This window comes from Lissotriton vulgaris, chromosome 9 (assembly GCF_964263255.1).
Source record: "Lissotriton vulgaris chromosome 9, aLisVul1.2, whole genome shotgun sequence".
NCBI lineage: Eukaryota > Metazoa > Chordata > Amphibia > Caudata > Salamandridae > Lissotriton > Lissotriton vulgaris.
Window position 1 is genome coordinate 1,015,997,582 of NC_141697.1, and position 19,276 is coordinate 1,016,016,857.

The following is a 19,276-nucleotide window of genomic DNA, read 5'->3' on the forward strand; positions in this document are numbered from 1 at the left end:
GTTGCTATCAATCTGGTGTTGGGCGTCTTCCTCTCACAGCATTGCAATAAAGTTCCAGCCCGGGCCCGGCTCTATGCGACCACTGTAGGCTAACTCTGTACTCCACCAGGGCCCCGCTGTGGCTGGAACTGAGACCTCCCAACTTCTCTCCTGTAGGCCTCCAATCGTGTCCTCACTCCAGGAACCCGGCTCCCGGCCTCACCGACACCAGCACTACCACTGCGCCGATCCCCTACGCTGCAAATGGCATCTGCCTTCAGCGAGCCGCCTCCTCCGCCTCGTAGGGTATCAGGGGCACGGTTGAAGGAGTAACCTTGCCTCTCGGAGTAGTAGAGTCAGCTCCCAACCTTCCGTCTCCGTCGAGGAGGTCCCCGTCCGAGCTTCCGGGTGTTTCCCCCTCCGGCCTTCGAGGCAACCGCACTCCACGTATCCGCACGTCCGTGCACGTCACCCGGGCTAGTGACCCGCTGGGGATAGCTGCTTTGCGGCCTGTCGGAGAGGAAGTCTGTGCCCTGGGGTGTCGTAGCTTTGCAGTTTTAGGATCGCCGGAGACCCAGCTTATGGTGGACAAAAATGATTCAGAAAAGGGGGTGGTGATGAACAGAGTGTGAATCGTTTTTGGCCACTATAGGTGTGGCAGGGTATACTCAGACATGAGTCCCTTGCTCACTGCACCATCAGGATTCAAGCAAGCCGGGCCGACGACGGCTGAAATGCCAGAAACCGGTCCCCGGAAGTTTGTCTCCTTTCCAGTGAAGAATTGGCTTGGTAGTCTGGTCTGCCCTGTTCCCATGATGCACTGGGCCAGGGACAGACTAATTTGCATGTAGCCAGGTTCTGATCTGGGATGGTGCAGTGAGCTAAAAAACGGTGATGGATCAAGCCCTGATCTTTGCACTGGGTAAGAGTGGTCTGCTTAATTCAGACACTTTGTTCATCACCACCCCCTTTTCTGAATCGTTTTTGGCCACTATAGGTGTGGCAGGGTATACTCAGACATGAGTCCCTTGCTCACTGCACCATCAGGATTCAAGCAAGCCGGGCCGGCGACGGCTGAAATGCCAGAAACCGGTCCCCGGAAGTTTGTCTCCTTTCCAGTGAAGAATTGGCTTCGTAGTCTGGTCTGCCCTGTTCCCATGATGCACTGGGCTAGGGACAGACTAATTTGCATGTAGCCAGGTTCTGAGCTGGGATGGTACAGTGAGCTAAAAAACGGTGATGGATCAAGCCCTGATCTTTGGACTGGGTAAGAGTGGTCTGCTTAATTCAGACACTCTGTTCATCACCACCCCCTTTTCTGAATCGTTTTTGGCCACTATAGGTGTGGCAGGGTATACTCAGACATAAGTCCCTTGCTCACTGCACCATCAGGATTCAAGCAAGCCGGGCCGACGACGGCTGAAATGCCAGAAACCGGTCCCCGGACGTTTGTCTCCTTTCCAGTGAAGAATTGGCTTGGTAGTCTGGTCTGCCCTGTTCCCATGATGCACTGGGCCAGGGACAGACTAATTTGCATGTAGCCAGGTTCTGAGCTGGGATGGTGCAGTGAGCTAAAAATTGGTGATGGATCAAGCCCTGATCTTTGGACTGGGTAAGAGTGGTCTGCTTAATTCAGACACTCTGTTCATCACCACCCCCTTTTCTGAATCGTTTTTGGCCACTATAGGTGTGGCAGGGTATACTCAGACATGAGTCCCTTGCTCACTGCACCATCAGGATTCAAGCAAGCCGGGCCTACGACGGCTGAAATGCCAGAAACCGGTCCCCGGAAGTTTGTCTCCTTTCCAGTGAAGAATTGGCTTGGTAGTCTGGTCTGCCCTGTTCCCATGATGCAATGGGCCAGGGACAGACTAATTTGCATGTAGCCAGGTTCTGAGCTAGGATGGTGCAGTGAGCTAAAAAACGGTGATGGATCAAGCCCTGATCTTTGGACTGGGTAAGAGTGGTCTGCTTAATTCAGACACTCTGTTCATCACCACCCCCTTTTCTGAATCGTTTTTGGCCACTATATGTGTGGCAGGGTATATTCAGACATGAGTCCCTTGCTCACTGCACCATCTGGATTCAAGCAAGCCGGGCCGACGATGGCTGAAATACCAGAAACCGGTCCCCGGGAATTTGTCTCCTTTCCAGTGAAGAATTGGCTTGGTAGTCAGGTCTGCCCTGTTCCCATGATGCACTGGGCCAGGGACAGACTAATTTGTATGTAGCCAGGTTCTGAGCTGGGATGGTGCAGTGAGCTAAAAAACGGTAATGGATCAAGCCCTGATCTTTGGACTGGGTAAGAGTGGTCTGCTTAATTCAGACACTCTGTTCATCACCACCCCCTTTTCTGAATCGTTTTTGGCCACTATAGGTGTGGCAGGGTATACTCAGACATGAGTCCCTTGCTCACTGCACCATCAGGATTCAAGCAAGCTGGGCCGACGATGGCTGAAATGCCAGAAACCGGTCCCCGGAAGTTTGTCTCCTTTCCAGTGAAGAATTGGCTTGGTAGTGTGGTCTGCCCTGTTCCCATGATGCACTGGGCCAGGGACAGACTAATTTGCATGTAGCCAGGTTCTGAGCTGGGATGGTGCAGTGAGCTAAAAAACGGTGATGGATCAAGCCCTGATCTTTGGACTGGGTAAGAGTGGTCTGCTTAATTCAGACACTCTGTTCATCACCACCCCCATTTCTGAATCTAGTAGTTCCATTGCATTGTGCTTCAACACATTCTGTTTGTGCCAGCTCTTCAGAACTACCTGCACCTCCTTATTGTGACTTTCATGATGTGTTTAGTGAACAGCAGGCCACAAGATTGCCTCCCCACAGAACGTATGACTACCGAATAGACCTGGTCCCAGGGGATCATTGCCCTGTAGCAGAGTATATGCTCTATCCGTACCTGAGACAGTGTATCTCCATGAATAATTGAAAGACTTACTGGCATAAGGGTTCATTAGGCATTCTACCTCCCCTGTGTCTTCTACCCTCTTCTTCGTTCTAAAGAAGAATGGCGAGCTGGGTGCTTGTGTTGACTATCGCACAATTAACAAAGTGACAGTTAAAAAACAATATCATCGCAATCTATAATTTTTTCAAAACATCAAGGCCTTAACACCTCGTCAACTCCGCTGGTTGTTGTTCTTTAAAGAATTTGATTTTGTTATTACTTACCTGCCATGGAATACACAACAGAAAGCAGACACATTGTCACGTTTAGGTTTCTCCTCATCTGACCAACATCAGGAAGTGGCAAAGCCTATTATACCAACAGAACAGATAATAGCAATATGTTTGACACTCAAATTTTATGAAAAACTCATGCAAAGGAAGGGTATTCCTCCATATCCCCTGATGTGGTGGAACGTAAGGGTTTACTCTATCACCATGAACAATTATACATTCCCACCCAAGAACTGCAAGAAACAGTATTACACTGGAACCACGATTCAGTTCTTGCAGGACACATGGGAGAAAAGAAACCCCTAGAACTATGGTTTTGGGGGCATATGCTGTCACATGATGTTAAAAACTATTTCCAGAACTGTCCCATGTGAATCCAAGCAAAACACTGCATACTGCACCATCTGGTCTTTTACAACCATTACCAATTCCACCAACCCCCTGGCATACCATCAGCATGGATTTTATAATGAATCTTCCCCTTGCTCATCGTCAAACAGTCCTTTGGGTGGTAGCGGACTATCTGGCCAAGATGGCACATTTTGTCCCATTAAAAGACATTCCCAGTGCCAACACACCAGTCACCCTATTCATACAACATAGTGTACAGCTCCATGGGCTACCTTCCACAATTATCTCAGATCGGGATCCCACTTTGTATTGCAATTCTGGCAGGGTTTGTGCTCCTCCTTGGGAGTGAACGTTCCATTATCCTCTGCATATCACCCCCAAACCGACGGACAAACAGAAGGCGCAAACCAATCCTTAAAACAGATTCTGCAGTGCCTTTTTGCCACTTGGTCTTTTGACTGGGATACGGCTTTTCCAGTGGTTGAGTTTGTGTACAACAATAGTGTACATATAGCGACGGTTGTGACTCCCTTTTACTGTCTGTTTGGTAATCATCCCAGGATGCTTCTTGTCTTAAACCCATCATAGCAGAGAAACACCACACAAGGTTGACCAATATCCAACGCCTAGTTCAACAACACATAACACACTATCAGAAACAAGTCAAGAAGCAGACTGGCAAACATAGAAAGCTTGCTCCCCATTATCAGGTGAGGGACAAGGTATTGTTAGCTACAATGAATCTCCATCTAGCTGGCCTAAATAAGTTACACCCATGTTTTCTCGGCCCCTTCACCATCAAAAAGTTGTTAATTCCTTGGCGATGGAGCTTGATTTACCTGATTACCTCAGAGTACATCCTGGTTTCACATATCCCTCCTCCGTCCTTATACATTAGATATCAGGGTCACTCCCCCACCATCTCCAGTGCATGCGGAACTTTAACGATGCCCCCTGGGCAGAAACTAAAACTGTCTATACGTACCGCGGTGCCCGAGCAACTTTGGCTGATTGCCGGTGGAGCGATTATATGCAGCTATAGAGGAGTTTGGCTCTGGTTCACCCCTCAACCGGCACCTACCCAGCCGGATATCAGACATAGTTTTCCTCACCTCCCCATTGTCTTTTTCTACCTGTATTTCCTACCATCGTTTACCATTCCACCTGTACCTCTTTACTCCGCATAAGACGTGTGTATGTGCTAATAATTCTCACATTATTGTGTAATCTCTTGATTTTTTCTCCTATGTCTATACTTGTCTATATAATTATGGGACCTGTAACTCACTGATCCTCATGTAGAGCGCTCGGATACTTTGCAAATAAAATAAAATAAATAAACTTTGCAAATAAATCTGAATGGTCATTTGGAATTTGAGGTTACCCGGGTCATTGATTCTAAGCTGGCTTGGGCCGATTATACTATCTTCTGGCTTGGAAAGATTGTGGACCAGAAGACAATTCCTGGAAAATCGCCTCTGCTGTCCATGCCCTACGGCTTGTCCACCATTTCCATCTTAGATGTCCCACAAAGCCCTATCCTGTTAGAGGTTCTTTGAGGGAGGGAACTGTCAGGGAGCAGCTCCTGTCCCAGACCCCACCATGTCTCATTTGTACCCACTCCCTAGGCTCCTTGGTTGCCCATGTTTATTATCCGTTATAGGGTTTTAAATCCTGCTTCTACATTCACTACTGTAGGATTCTATTGTTTGTAGCAATGCTTGTTTAATTCAACCTGTAAATGCTAATGCTTGTTTAATTGTAGCAATGCTTGTTGCACTGTCTTCATTCTGACATGTGATAGCCAACTGTCACTTTGGTGGGTGTGGCAAGCTTTGTGCAACTGCATGTGGAGGAGCGTGGTTAGCCATGTGATAGTCAACTGTCATATTGGTGGGGGTGGCAAGCCTTGTGCAACTGCTTGTGGAGGGGTGTGGTTTGCCTCATGTGGAGAGGCGTGGTTTGCCTCATGTCTACAAGCACCTGTCCTGTTGGTTATAAAAGGGCAAGCCCTGCACATGTCTGTGTTTGGCTTATTTCCTGGATTCCTGTAGGTTGCTGTCTCAACATCTCTCCAGCTGTCAGTGCTAATGCCCGATTCGACTTTTTTGATTTTGCTTTCAAGAGGATTCCTCATGGGTCAGACAAGCTAAGTGCTGCACATTTCTTCTGTTTATCTCTTCATCTTGTCTGTGACTTCTTGATCTTGTGCTTGGCTACTTCTTTCGTGCTCGGTGTGGAACATTAACCAGTGACTCTCTAAAAGTGTTAACAGTGCTTTGAAGGCAATTTTCTTGGTTTCAGTCTAATGTCCAAATACGAGACTTTTGGGAACAAAAATCAAAGACTTTTAGTGTGCTTATCGTCCTTTAGGAATTAATGAACAGTTTTTGTTTTCAGTATTTCCCATTGTTAGTATTGTGGCATAATGTGCTGTACGTTCCTGTGATAAGTTCAGGAATTGGAAACTCTGGTGCACGTTATGAATGGTGATATTTGTTCTTGAAGCACAAGTGCACATTATGAATGGTGACATATGATTTAATCCTTTTATTGTTCAGTACTGTCTTATTTTTTTCCTTTTAATATTTTATTTTGAAATATTTACTCCTGTTGGAACAAGAGACTATATATGTAAACCAAAGCATGAAGTATACTATAAAGAGAAATCATATTAGATTCATATCTATCACCCCTTTGGATTGAGATATAAAGAGGCTGCAAGTGGTCCTCGCATAAGGTGAATACACGTTTATTATATGACATTGCAATATCTAAACTTGTGAGTGTGTATGTGTGCGGAGAAGTGTACCTGTACCCATCCTTCCTATTTTTACCGTCAGAGTATTACACAAACAAGCACTGTAGATTCCTCAGAGACCCAAGACATGGTACCCGGCTGGACCAGGCTGAGTGAAGAAGCAGAGTTTTTCTCTTCTCTTCTTTCTCATCCACTTCCCCATCCCTTTTGGGAGATCTGACTGTGTGACAGCGTTCGAGTCGCAGCATTGAAAGGTGTTCCAAAAGGTATTGGGAGCATTTGTCATTCATCACTCCTGCAGACATGCTGAGATTTCAGGTGTGCGGTTACGCCACAACCTTACACAAGGGAAGATGACTCATTGTCAGGTGTGTTCTCATCAGCAGGATTCAGGTGCACATGGGGTCTAACAGATCTCTCAATGATTGGTCCTCCATGGTGCCTGGAATGCCTTGTCAGTCTCATGATGTTTGGCTGGTATTAGACTCCACTCTCTTGGTGAGATGCTCCTTAGTTGTCTGGGGTGATGCACATCCTAATGGTAAAACTGTTATAATTTGAAACCCAGTCCGACAGGTGGCGATGACTTGCTTGGATCTGTGGATGACTGGATGGTCTTCATGGCCACTTGAGTTCTTACACCTTTGATACAGTTATTTTCTTCTCTGGCTTGTGTGGTTGTAAGCAGGGATGCCATCTGTCTCAAGCAGCCGGTGACAGGTGGCTGGACGGTGGCACTGTGAAGTGTGGGGGAGGCATGCAGCAGTTCATGCCTTCAGATGACATACTTTTGGGACTCAGGCTGAGCTGTCTCCTGTGATGTCACTGCACCTTGGTGGCTGGCTTGTGTCTGTAGGTTTACACTCCAGCAGTGGCACGAATCCACGATCTTGTCACTTTTCTTCTTTTCTCTTGTGATCCTGTGGTTGTCGGGATCTTCTGTGTGAAAGGTCTGCCACACACCTTTCTCTCCTCTTTACTTCTTCTCTATGTGGCATTATGTCACTATTTTCTCCTCTCCAATTTTCTTTCACGAAGTGGCGTTGTTCCATTCTCTTCTCAATTTCAATTATCTTTCACAATGTGGCATCATACTGCAGTCATCTCTCGTATGACCAGGCCTCTCACTGTGTTGTGGCATCCTGCCATGTGTCGCATGTTCACTCCACTGGACCTCTCCTTGTTTGCGTCCTGTTCAAAGGACTGTGGCTTTTCTTCAGTTGTGGACCTCTCACAGGTCCGGTCCTGCATGTAGGATGTTACTCTTCTCTTCCTCCTGGATCTCTTGCAGGCCCTGTCCTGTTGGTAGGACATGACTCTTGTCTTCCTCTTGGGCCTTTCTCAAGTCCTGTTCTGTTGGTAGGATGTGACTCCTCTCTGCATTGACCTTTTGCAGGTCTCGTCCAGTTCAAAGGACTTGACTCCTCTTTCATCATGGGACTCTCGCAGGCCCTATCCCTTCCTCAGGAATCTTCTTGGTGCTCCGCTCCCTGGATGGAGGGTCACCTGTTTTGCAACTTCTTTTCTTCGATTAAGGGTATACTACTTGATCCTCGTGTCTGCGCCGTCGCTCCTAAGTTCGGGTATGCTTGCCAGGGTAGGTAACTCTGTATGACATGCTCAATGATGGGCCAACGGTGGCCATTCTTTGCTGTGGTGGCCAGCTGGTGAGGCCTATTTTGTGCTGCCTTTCTTCTCACTCTCGGAGTACTCTCTCTTTCCAGGGCTCTGCCTGTGGTGAAAGATTCTGAGGTGCGGCCCTCTGCTCACCTCTGATTACGTGTTCTCGGTCTCTCAACTTTTGCAGGGTGCCTTCTTGTGAGCTGGTGCCCTGTCAGGCAGTGTTGGACTATTAGACAGTCTCCGTGTGAGCGCCCTCTGCAGGCACCCTCCATTAACATTCCTCTTCCTTGCGGTGGTGGCCGTTCACCACTGGGGCGTGGAGCACTATCTCCTCACTTGTTGTTTGCCTCTTTGAATATAACTTACAAAATGTTTCTATCTGCTCACATATTGGTTATATGAGTAAATGTGTTGTTTATATGATCTTTTGTAAATGTAAGAGATTTTGTGCAGACGTTAACCCTGTCTCCTTTCTGTTGCTTGCTGCCTGACTAGCAGGGCTTGCTGCCTTGTGGCTCCACTACCTTGTCTGGACTTTTTTGGCTACTTGTTGTTTCGCGGCCTTGAATTTTACTGGACTCCTGGCAGCTCCCTTGGTTAAGGGAGCATTAGACTCCTTGGGGCACTCTACAGGGGTTTACAGTCTCTTGCTGCAGTGACTGGGAGCAGTGTCCCATCTCTTCTGCTCGTTTACTGACTGTAGTTGGGGCTGTACTGTGTCCTACTCACTGAGCATGTTCCCCAGGCTCTTCTCTCCCCAACACTCGCTGTAGCATTTGACTCTGACAGTGCCTCGCGGGGACTCAAACAACACTTTCATTCTAGAGTGTCACTGGCAGCACACGTCAGCTAGGTGGTGCTATAAGCACCTCTGTTCTCAGCCCACACCATCTTTCATCAGCTGCCGGCCCTGCGGCGCACACCTGATTAAAGTTGAGGTTACCCTCTGGATTATGGGCAACAGAGCAAGATGAGAGGGGCTTTGCAGGGCTCTTTTCCTTTAGGCAGCATTGCTGCTTGCCTGTTTGAAACTTAGCCCCCTTGGGTCCTACCTCATGCGTATCACTGGGTGCTACGGGAATAAACACTGGTCATTGCATGCTTCTTTTCTTTCCATGCGGGGCAAAGGGGGCACCTGTATATTGGACAAATACTTCTCTTTTATTCTACTGTTGGGGCGATGCTGGGCTCTGTGCAGTGCTGGTATGGTCCACTGGGCTGCCACCAGGTGCCGCAGCAGCACTTCTCATGCTCTGCAGGTGGGCCCCAGTTCTTGATCAGCCAGGCTGTGGTAGGAGAGTTATTTTCTTACCCACGGTAAGACTGCCTGACGCTGCAGACGGGGACTTGCAATGCAGGTGGGGCAGGACTGCTCATCACAATTCAAATCCAGGTTGGGGCAGCTGCATATGATTTGCACAAGCAAGTGTTCCTGACACTTTAACTGTGGGGGCCATGGCAGCCTACCCAGTGCTGAATGCTATGTCTTTCATGCTGGCAGTTTTTGACCCGCTGCAAGGGGGTAATGTTCAAAGGGGACGTGGCAAGGGAAGCTGTTGCCTCAGGCATATTGTCCGCTTCGCTGCAAGTGCAGTCACGTCACCCACGTGGGCACTTCAGGGGTGTGCCACAGGGCCAGTTAGTATGGTGGGTGGCTGCAGGGGCATGAACTGCTATATGGCCCCTAGGGACATTGTCGACATTGCTCAGTTAGCATGAGCTTTGCTGCCATGATTCTGCTTTTGTGCACGTTACTACATGACTTGTTTTTTGCAAGACTCTGTTAGTGCCTTTCATATAAGTATGCTCTGCTTTTGCCTTCTCTGCTAAAGTTCCTGGAGTTTAGTCTGAACATGATGTGCAAGGTCGATAAACAATGCCCCTTGTTATTCTGTACTGGTCAGACATAACTTGCTAAACACAGCTGCAATGCTGGAGACTCGTGCTTTGATACTATGGGGTTGCAAGTTGTTTTAACACACTTGGAGAAAGCCTTTCCATGGAGAAGAGCTATGCTGTTCCTATGATGTAAACCTTACATCCAGGCTTTAAGGTATGGGGTCTGCTGTTAAAGCCCAGAGATCTTCCTGTATGTAAATAAACTTCTCCCAGTCAAGGGGAGGGTGGCTAGGCCTTATTGTCCTTTTTCCACTGTCTTTATATAATGACTTCCCCCTTTGTACTCTATGGTATTGTAACAATGCTAATTGTTTTGAGTTCATGCATTTTGCTGCTGATAGTGGCTCGTATAATGTATTGTAGAGCACAATAGGTAAAATGAACATTTTGACTCTGCTAATTATCATTGTGGACAAGTATGAGTGAGCGAAAGAGTACGTCTTGCTACCACGATTCCTAAGAGAGTCGGAAGTGTTGTGTTATGGGTTATCTTATCATTTGTAGCTTTGTGATTTTTGGAGAACAAATGAGACACTATAGCTAGTCTATTTTGGGATTTGGGGTACTAAGGTGATAGGTTGGTACACCCCGATCGACTGAGGTCCTGTTTTCCTGCGCATAGTTCTGTGTATAAGCAGAATCCCTGAAACAGAACATGCAGGTGGCTGCACAGGCCTTACTAGTGGATGCTGGTGTACTCGTTGGGTGGCCTTCCTCTTGCCCTGTTCTGCCTCAGTTGCCATTGTACTGGCAGCAAGCGTGGGGGTGCCTTAGGCACACGCTACATTTCCCCCACAAGGAACAGCAGGATTGCTGCCAGCGCCAACGTGGGGTCAGATCCGCACATCACCATTGTAGTGTAGTAGGTCCTAGGCCCACATCCCGTGACAAGGACAACACAGATACATGGTTACGGTACATGTAACTGACCCAAAGCACATGCGTCTGGCCCCTTTTATTATTAGGCCCACGTCCCTCATGACACCTTTGTTGGATGGGTGTTTTGTTTGGGTTAAAGGTCAGCCCTCAAGGGATTGGCTGGTACACTGGTACATGCTGAAACACTAGAACGAGTCCAGAAGTACTATACCGGGTCAAATAGCTTGGTACGTGAAATAACCAAGGGCAGCATTGATATACGTGTGGTGGGAGTCAGACAGAGGGTTTGGGGAGGGGATTGGCCATGAAGTGGGTGTAGGGGAAGTGAAGCATATATATTTAGTGGCTGAATTGAACAAGGTGAAACCATAAAACCTGGGAATAATCCCAGCTTCCCCACTTTAGCAAATTGTCTGATCCTAGGCAATTGTTTTATTTTGCTTTGCCTCCTTTTTCTTCATTATCACATATAGGAGGGCCTCAAAATACACGACTTCAGATGTTTGTTGCAAAAACATTCTCCTGTGTTTGATTCAATAAACTTTGATGTTAATGTATAATTGGAACGCAGACCACTCAAAGAGTGAACATCACTAATGAAATCTGAAATTACATCATTGATGGCATCACTGATGACACCATCCAAGCTTCATTTACTGCATATTGCTCTATTAATTAATTACTAGTAATTACTAGTAGTCCAAATGGGGGCAAAAAAGTGAGGGGACATCAGCAAAATCCCTGTTCTCTTACATTAGCTTACTACATACAGTGACACTCACTGAACCTATATTAGGAAAATAAAGTTCATATCAGAAGGAAAGTGGGTACTGTAAACATGTTTTCTCTATGGACAACGTTTACTCTGTATCAAAGTATTTGCAGTCAGTGAAACTCTCATCATAAATACACCACAGAGCATTACAAAACATCTACTGAGAACAGTATATGTAATATATAGGCAACAGTTGTAAAAAAACACTATTTGTTAAAAAAACACAATCTGAGGGAGATAAGAACATACTAACCGCACCCTTCATACTTAGGTGAAAAGTTTACAAATAGCACCTCTTTTCTGGCAAAACCAAGACACATGCATATCTTAGTACCTTGTGCACACATTCTTCTATTTTAAGTATTAGTTATCAACTGACAAGATTTTCTTTAATAACTCAAGGCTGCTTACAAAAGGTAGTATCTAGATTGTCTTTAGTAACTCAAGGCTGCTTACAAAAGTTAGTATCTACTATGTAGAACCTTTCCTCTGTTGGAAACACTTCCTGCAGAACCCAAATATTGTGTGGAGCATAGTGAATACAAGTCTTTAGTCAGTTGCACACAGAGTTATTCCTGATTGCAAACATCTTTGAAACCTCTACACAGCTATAGTGCATTAGGAGTAGGAGTGGGTGGGGTTCACGGAATTGCACTAAGTGGAAATCCGCGGAGTTACATAAAAACTTATTGGAAAACATTGGAAACGCATTGGTTGTAACTTCACATTTTGAACTAATAAATTGGTACAAAATCCTGCCACATGGTGGAGCCATCCACGAAAAACGTAGAACTGAGAAAGGGCTTTAATGTTAGAGTACTGTGAGAAGTGGTGGATTTTAAATCTCCACTCACAAGCACTGCATGTTTAGTGCGCCTAAAGACGTATGAAGTAGGTTTTAGTGGCTATCACTTATTGTGTGCAGGAGGCCTTCAAACATACGCTGCAAGTCTGAGTCAAAGCACTATGCCACTCCGAATGGAGATCTGGTGAACTTTGTTGGGCCCAGACCTAAACTCACCCCTAAAAACACATCTACAGTCATCCTAGCACCTACTTTTTGCATTGCATTTACACTCTTCTCCTCATAGTGCACCCTCTGATCCAGCGTCACCCTGTCACTGTACTGAACGAACCCCCAAACCAGTCTCCCATTCGCCCGGCCTCGTCCCCTGGACACGAAAGCAAGGCTGTGGGACCATTACTGTGCTCTCGAGAGCCGTGTATTGATTATCCCAGGTTTGAATGAGAAATGACGCAAGGCCTAGCACTCTCACTGACTCTTATTAGAGCGATGATAGCGATGCACCTGCACCACTAAAGGACTTGTTTTAGGGACTTTACTGCGTCAATAAGAAAAATATGAGTCACTGCAATAGACTCTGTGTCTCCATCTTTTATGTAGAAAGCATGGAACGTCATGGAGAGGGAGGATTAAGGGTGGGAGAAGAAGGTGAAAACAATAGGTGAAGATGGGATTAAAGGAGCGAGTGAGGGAAGGCAGGACATGTGAAGGTAGAGAGGAAAGGCAAATAGTGAGCAAAGAAAGGGTTAAAAGGATGGAAAGGCATAAGTAGGAGGCACACTAGGAAAAGCTAGAGAAAAGAGGGAAAGATGGATGGTTTTAGGGTGGAATGTTGGAAGGAATAATCGAAAGGGGAGGTTAGATGATGAGGAATGGAATGAAAGTAAAAGAAGAACATTGAAAAAGGAATATTAGTGAGGGAGGAAGAATGAATTTAATGAAAGTTTTAGAAGTCAGCGAACAGTTGGAAGTGGGCGATTCGTTTCTGTTTTGCCACAAGTTATGCATCTTGTTCTAAGTACTTCGGAGCACCAAGTCTGTGAACAAGTGGAGTGTGATGGTAGGGTGGATGGATAGGTTGTCTTTTTGAGTAGTTCCACTAGGTCCTTGGTGTGCCTAGCCTCACAGATGCGCAGCGCCAGGCACCACGCACTCAATTCAGCGAGGACATCGCCGACTTCGTCAGCCCGCATGCCCTCCCCTCCGCTGACTACATCCTCCTGGGGGACTTCAACTTCCACCTGGAGAACAACAACGACTGCAACACCAGCACCCTGCTCGACAACCTCGCCAACCTTGGACTCAAGCAGCTGGTGTCCACCCCCACCCACCTCGCCGGACACACACTCGACGCCATCTTCTCATCCAGCAAAGACATCGCCTTCAGCCACGCCACAGAACTCCACTGGATGGACCACAGATGCATCCACTTCACCTTCAGAAGAACGACGATCCACCACCACCAGCAACAGGTTGCCCGAAGAAGCTGGAACAAGATCACAGCCGACCAGCTCGCCGCTTCCCTGAGCCAGCACCCTCCGGCCAGCTCAGCGAACCCCAGCCAGGCCGTCGACAACCTCTCGAAGTGGATCAGCAAATGCGCAGACGAACTCGCCCCTCTGAGGATCCCGCCCAGCAGACCCAGCAGTAAGAAAGCCCCATGGTTCACCGACGAACTCAAGAGCTCCAAGAAGAACTGCCGAGCCCTCGAGAAAGCCTGGAGAAAGGAACCCACACCGGACAACAGGACCACCCTCAAGCTCGCCACCCGGAAACACCACCAACTGATCCGCACCGCCAAGAAAACGGCTTTCAAGAACCGACTGGACAACAACGCACACAACTGCAAGGAACTCTTCAACATCGTGAAAGAGCTCTCCAACCCCAACGCCGGAAACAACGACATCACCCCGTCGCAAGACCTCTGCAACTCCCTCGCCTCCTACTTCCACAACAAGATCGCGGACATACACAACAGCTTCAGCACTCAACCGACGCACGCCACGACCGCAGCAACGCTGCCCACCACCACCCTCCGCGCCTGGACTCCGGTCAACACCGAAGACACCGTCCGCATGATGAACTCCGTCCACTCCGGATCTCCGACCGACCCCTGCCCTCACCACGTCTTCAACAAAGCCGATGCTGTCATTGCACCCCACCTGCGGGACATTATCAACACCTCATTCGACACCGCCACCTTCCCCGAGAGCTGGAAGCACGCCGAACTCAGCGCTCTACTCAAGAAACCTACAGCAGACCCCACCGAACTCAAGAATTACCGCCCCATCTCTCTACTCCCGTTTCCAGCCAAAGTCATCGAGAAGACCGTCAACAAACAGCTGGCCGCCTTCCTCGAGACGAATGGATCCCTCGACCCATCGCAGTCCGGATTCCGCGCCAACCACAGCACCGAGACCGCCCTCATCGCCGCCACCGACGACATCCGAGCCCTGATGGACAACGGAGAAACAGCGGCCCTCATCCTCCTAGACCTCTCCGCGGCTTTCGACACGGTCTGCCACCGCACCCTAGTGCAGCGCCTCAGCAACGTCGGAATCCAGGAGAAGGCACTGGAATGGATCGTCTCCTTCCTCGACGGAAGAACACAGAGAGTCCGCCTACCACCGTACAAGTCAGAGGCCACCGAAGTCATCTGCGGCGTCCCTCAAGGATCCTCGCTGAGCCCTACACTCTTCAACGTCTACATGAGCCCCCTCGCGGCCATCGCACGCCAACACAACCTCAACATAATCTCCTACGCCGACGACACCCAGCTGATCCTCTCCCTGACCAACGACCCCGCCGCCGCCAGAGCCAACCTGCACGAAGGGATGAAAGAGGTAGCCGAATGGATGACGACGAGCCGCCTGAAACTGAACTCAGACAAGACGGAGGTCCTCATCCTGGGCTCCTCGCCCTCCGCCTGGGACGACTCCTGGTGGCCCCCCGCCCTGGGCACCGCACCCAAACCGACGAACCATGCACGCAACCTGGGCTTCATCCTGGACTCCTCCCTCTCCATGACCAGGCAAGTCAACGCCGTCTCCTCGTCGTGCTTCAACATCCTGCGCATGCTTCGGAAGATCTTCTGGTGGATCCCCACGGAGACCAGGAAGACCGTCACCCAGGCCCTCGTCACCAGCCGACTGGACTACGGCAACGCACTCTACGCCGGAACCACCGCCAAGATGAAGAGACTCCAGCGGATCCAGAACGCCTCAGCCAGACTCATCCTCGACATCCCACGGAACAGCCACATCTCCGGACACCTGAGAGACCTGCACTGGCTCCCCGTCAACAAAAGAATCACCTTCCGGCTCCTCACCCACGCACACAAAGCCCTACACGATCAAGGCCCGAGCTACCTCAACAACCGAATCAACTTCTACGCTCCCAAACGCCACCTCCGATCTGCCAGCCACGCCCTCGCCGCCGTCCCACGCATCCGTAGAGCCACTACAGGAGGAAGGTCCTTCTCCTACCTGGCTGCCAAGACCTGGAACTCCCTCCCGGCCGACCTGCGCCTGACCCAAGACCACCTCTCCTTCAGGAAGAAGCTCAAGACCTGGCTGTTCGAGCAGTAACGGCACCCCCCCCCCCCCAAGCGCCTTGAGACCCTACGGGTAGGTAGTGCGCTCTATAAATGTCTTTGATTGATTGATTCCCTCAAGGTGACAGTGCACTCTACAAATCTGCATAACAAAGCGGAATGGAATGATGGACAAGTGCCATGTTTACTAACGCATATACAATTGGAGATGGAAAGCAAAGTGTGGTATGTTTATTTTCTGTACTTGAATAGATCCTATATCTAGATACATTATTAGGCCGTAATTCCTAAAATATTAATACCGCATGTTAGGGTTGTGCAATGCCACTACTAGAGTGCACTGCTGCATATATATCGTTATTCTGGAGCAGAGCGTGCAGTTCAATCAATATTGCTAATCATACGCACACGTTTAGTTGCCTCTTTGTTTGGTACATGCATTATTGACTATGAAGTGCTGGTGTAAAGAAATGCCTCATAAAATGCAACATATGTTTACTATAAATAGTGCACGCTTGTAAACGTATTGTCACAGACTTCTTCTGAGTCACAGGGTTCCACCATCCACTGCGCCCATGTGCCAGGTTGTAGGTAAGCGCCTCTGCTGTAAGACTTGGGGGAGAGCAAACCCTTGGATGGTCCCTCTCACTGAAGGTCTCTCTGAGCACTACTGAGCTTTGGTCCGGAAATAAATGCAGGGTGCAATGCTCACCTCTTATCATGAGTGGAGGGTCTAGTCAATGAACACCAGAAGCTTCACGCAGCTTGTGCACACAATCCTGCAGTTCTGCGAGAGCCCACCGACACAGCCCTGGGATCCCACATGCTTTTAGTGTTCTTGCATTCACATGCTGCTCATTAGACTGAGCTGGGAAGTGATAGCATGCTCTGAGTGTCCAGGCAGGAAGTGTGAGGTATCGCCTTTCCTAGCAAAAGTCTTGAGCACTTTTCAGGGACACGAGTACGACATGTGCTGCCCACGGTATACCATATAACATGGGGACTGAGCACTGAGTGAGCACCGGTGATCTTAGTCAGCAGCACTGAGCACCGGTAAACTCCACCACGTGGCGTAGGCAGCATATTTGCCAAACTTTTTGCTCCAAGCGTAGTGTGGAGTGGCATAAACTCTGTGACCTCTGTTTGCGGAACAGAGTTTACTGCCCAGGGTTAATTAGGAGCACATGTGTTTGGCAAACACTTGTGTCCCATAGCTAGACTAAAGCTGTACACCATTACATAAAAAAGTAGACTGGAAATTGCCCAACACTCTCTAATCTGTAAAAGAAACTTGCTCATTGGAGGATGTCATCAATGATGTCATTTGAGATGTCATCACTGATGTCATAAATGATGTTATAGAAGATGTCATGAGTGTCATATGTGAGGTCATAAGCTGTGCATGACGGGGTCGCAATTTATAGTTAGCGCTGCTCACTACAACTGCTGAATTTCTGTGTTTTTTGGTTCAAAACGTTAAGGTTGTCACCGAGAAATTCATGTAATAAGATTGTTTTTTTTAAACAAGAGCAGATCTTTTTATTTTAGCTAACTATAACGTTAATCTAACCTTCAATGTAGGTATGGTAGAATAACTAAATAATATATCCTCTGTGCAGACATTATTCTAAAAGGAAATATCTTTTGTATTGTAAATTAACAGGAAAGGGGACCCACTTTACAAAATGTTTCAACAAATTATGTTTGAGTAGGAAATAGAGTAATGCAACCATTTTTTGGTTGAAATTTCCCAGCAAGTTCATTAATATTGTAATAGCATAAAATGTATAACCTTTTTACATCTTTTTACTTTAATGTCATAATTATAGTTCAGGAAGAGAGTACTCAGTTTTTTGAACATTGTAATAAGTTTCAATATATATATATTTTGTTTAAGTGAGTGATTATTATCACGCATCTCTTTCAAGATTTAGAGTTCTATATTTTGTTTTAATGTATTGTTAGTTCTTTTCCATGTGTTCAGTTATTATTTAATGTTAATCTGTAATAAGAGAGTCAATAAAATATGGCTATAATATTTCATGTGTTTTTTTAAGAAAGGTGGTGACTCTTGTGAAACATTTGCAGGAGTTGAATATACAATCACCATTGTGGTCTCTGAGGGGTATGTACTTCCTCAGCTGGTTCTCATGACTCTCTCGCAAGATCCTACATTTGAGATTAATTTAAGAACTGTGTTTTCCTGAAATTCTTAACAAAGTAGTAAATTACAAATGTTGATTATAATAATTCAATTGATTATAAATTTTTCCAGTGAATATATAAAGGAATAATATATTTACAATCTCGCCAGAAGCTCTTGGGAGTCGAACACACACTCCCCTTCATGGACTCTCAGTGTGCTGTACTTCCTGTTTGCGTCTTGCGATCTACCAGTGAGACATGCATTTGGAATTAGGTTAATAGCAGTGTTATCTTGTAATTCTGAACAAACTCATACATTTGAGATGTTGATCACCATGGAAAAATTGATTATGACATTTTATATTAAATATGTAAAGCAATAATATATTTATGATCTCGTGAGGTGCCTGTGGGAATCTAGTGAGAGGTCCAGGAGAGGAAACAGACCCTAAGGAAGGACTGTAATTGGTTCATATGGAAGTCCTTATTTGGAAAAAGATGATTCCATCCTTTTTGCTTTCTTTCCCTATTGGATTTTGATGAAGGTAGATATTTCTGGCTTGCTCTCCTTTCCTGTTTCCTTAACTATAGAAATATATATTCATCAGATTCTGATGAGCAACCAGGGACAGCTGAACTAGCTCCACCACCTCTGCCTCCAAAGGAAACCTTGGGGTGGCAGTGCTTTGAAAAGAGGCCCAGCGGAAAGAACGTTTCTGCAAAGTACTTCAGCTGTAAACTTTGCGAGAATGAGTTCAGCCACGGGAGCAGAAACAAACGGTATAGTATGAGTACTAAATGTATGTGGAGGCACCTTAGATCTATGCATCTGTAATGGCTTGCTCAGGCAGAGTTTGCTCATGCTGCAGAGTTAGACAACTCTTCAGGGGCTTGCACATCATGTGCTTCTGGAGATACTGTGCCTGTGCAGGTAGAAAGTGCAGAAGTAGACTATAACCCTGCTTACCTGAATACATCACTGTTTTGCTACTTGTGTAAGCAGATATTTTTTTCCATCTGAGAAAAGCAGGTCTGACCAGGAGAAGCTTGTCTAAGATCGCAAATGCCCCCCTAGACTGTGGTGTTTTAAAAAAAAAAATTTTTTGTAATTGTTCACTATTTTGTTTTTAAGGTGTTGTTGTTTGTGTTTGTTTCACACCTCAAGTCGTATATTTTTATCCTACCATATTAGAAAACTTTAAAAAAACATTACAAATACTTAACAATGTTAGAAAACACAAAAACATGTATACTTGTTGAAAACTGTTAATAAAAACTGCTCTTATCAGAGCTAACCTATAGTTTCATGGTCTATGT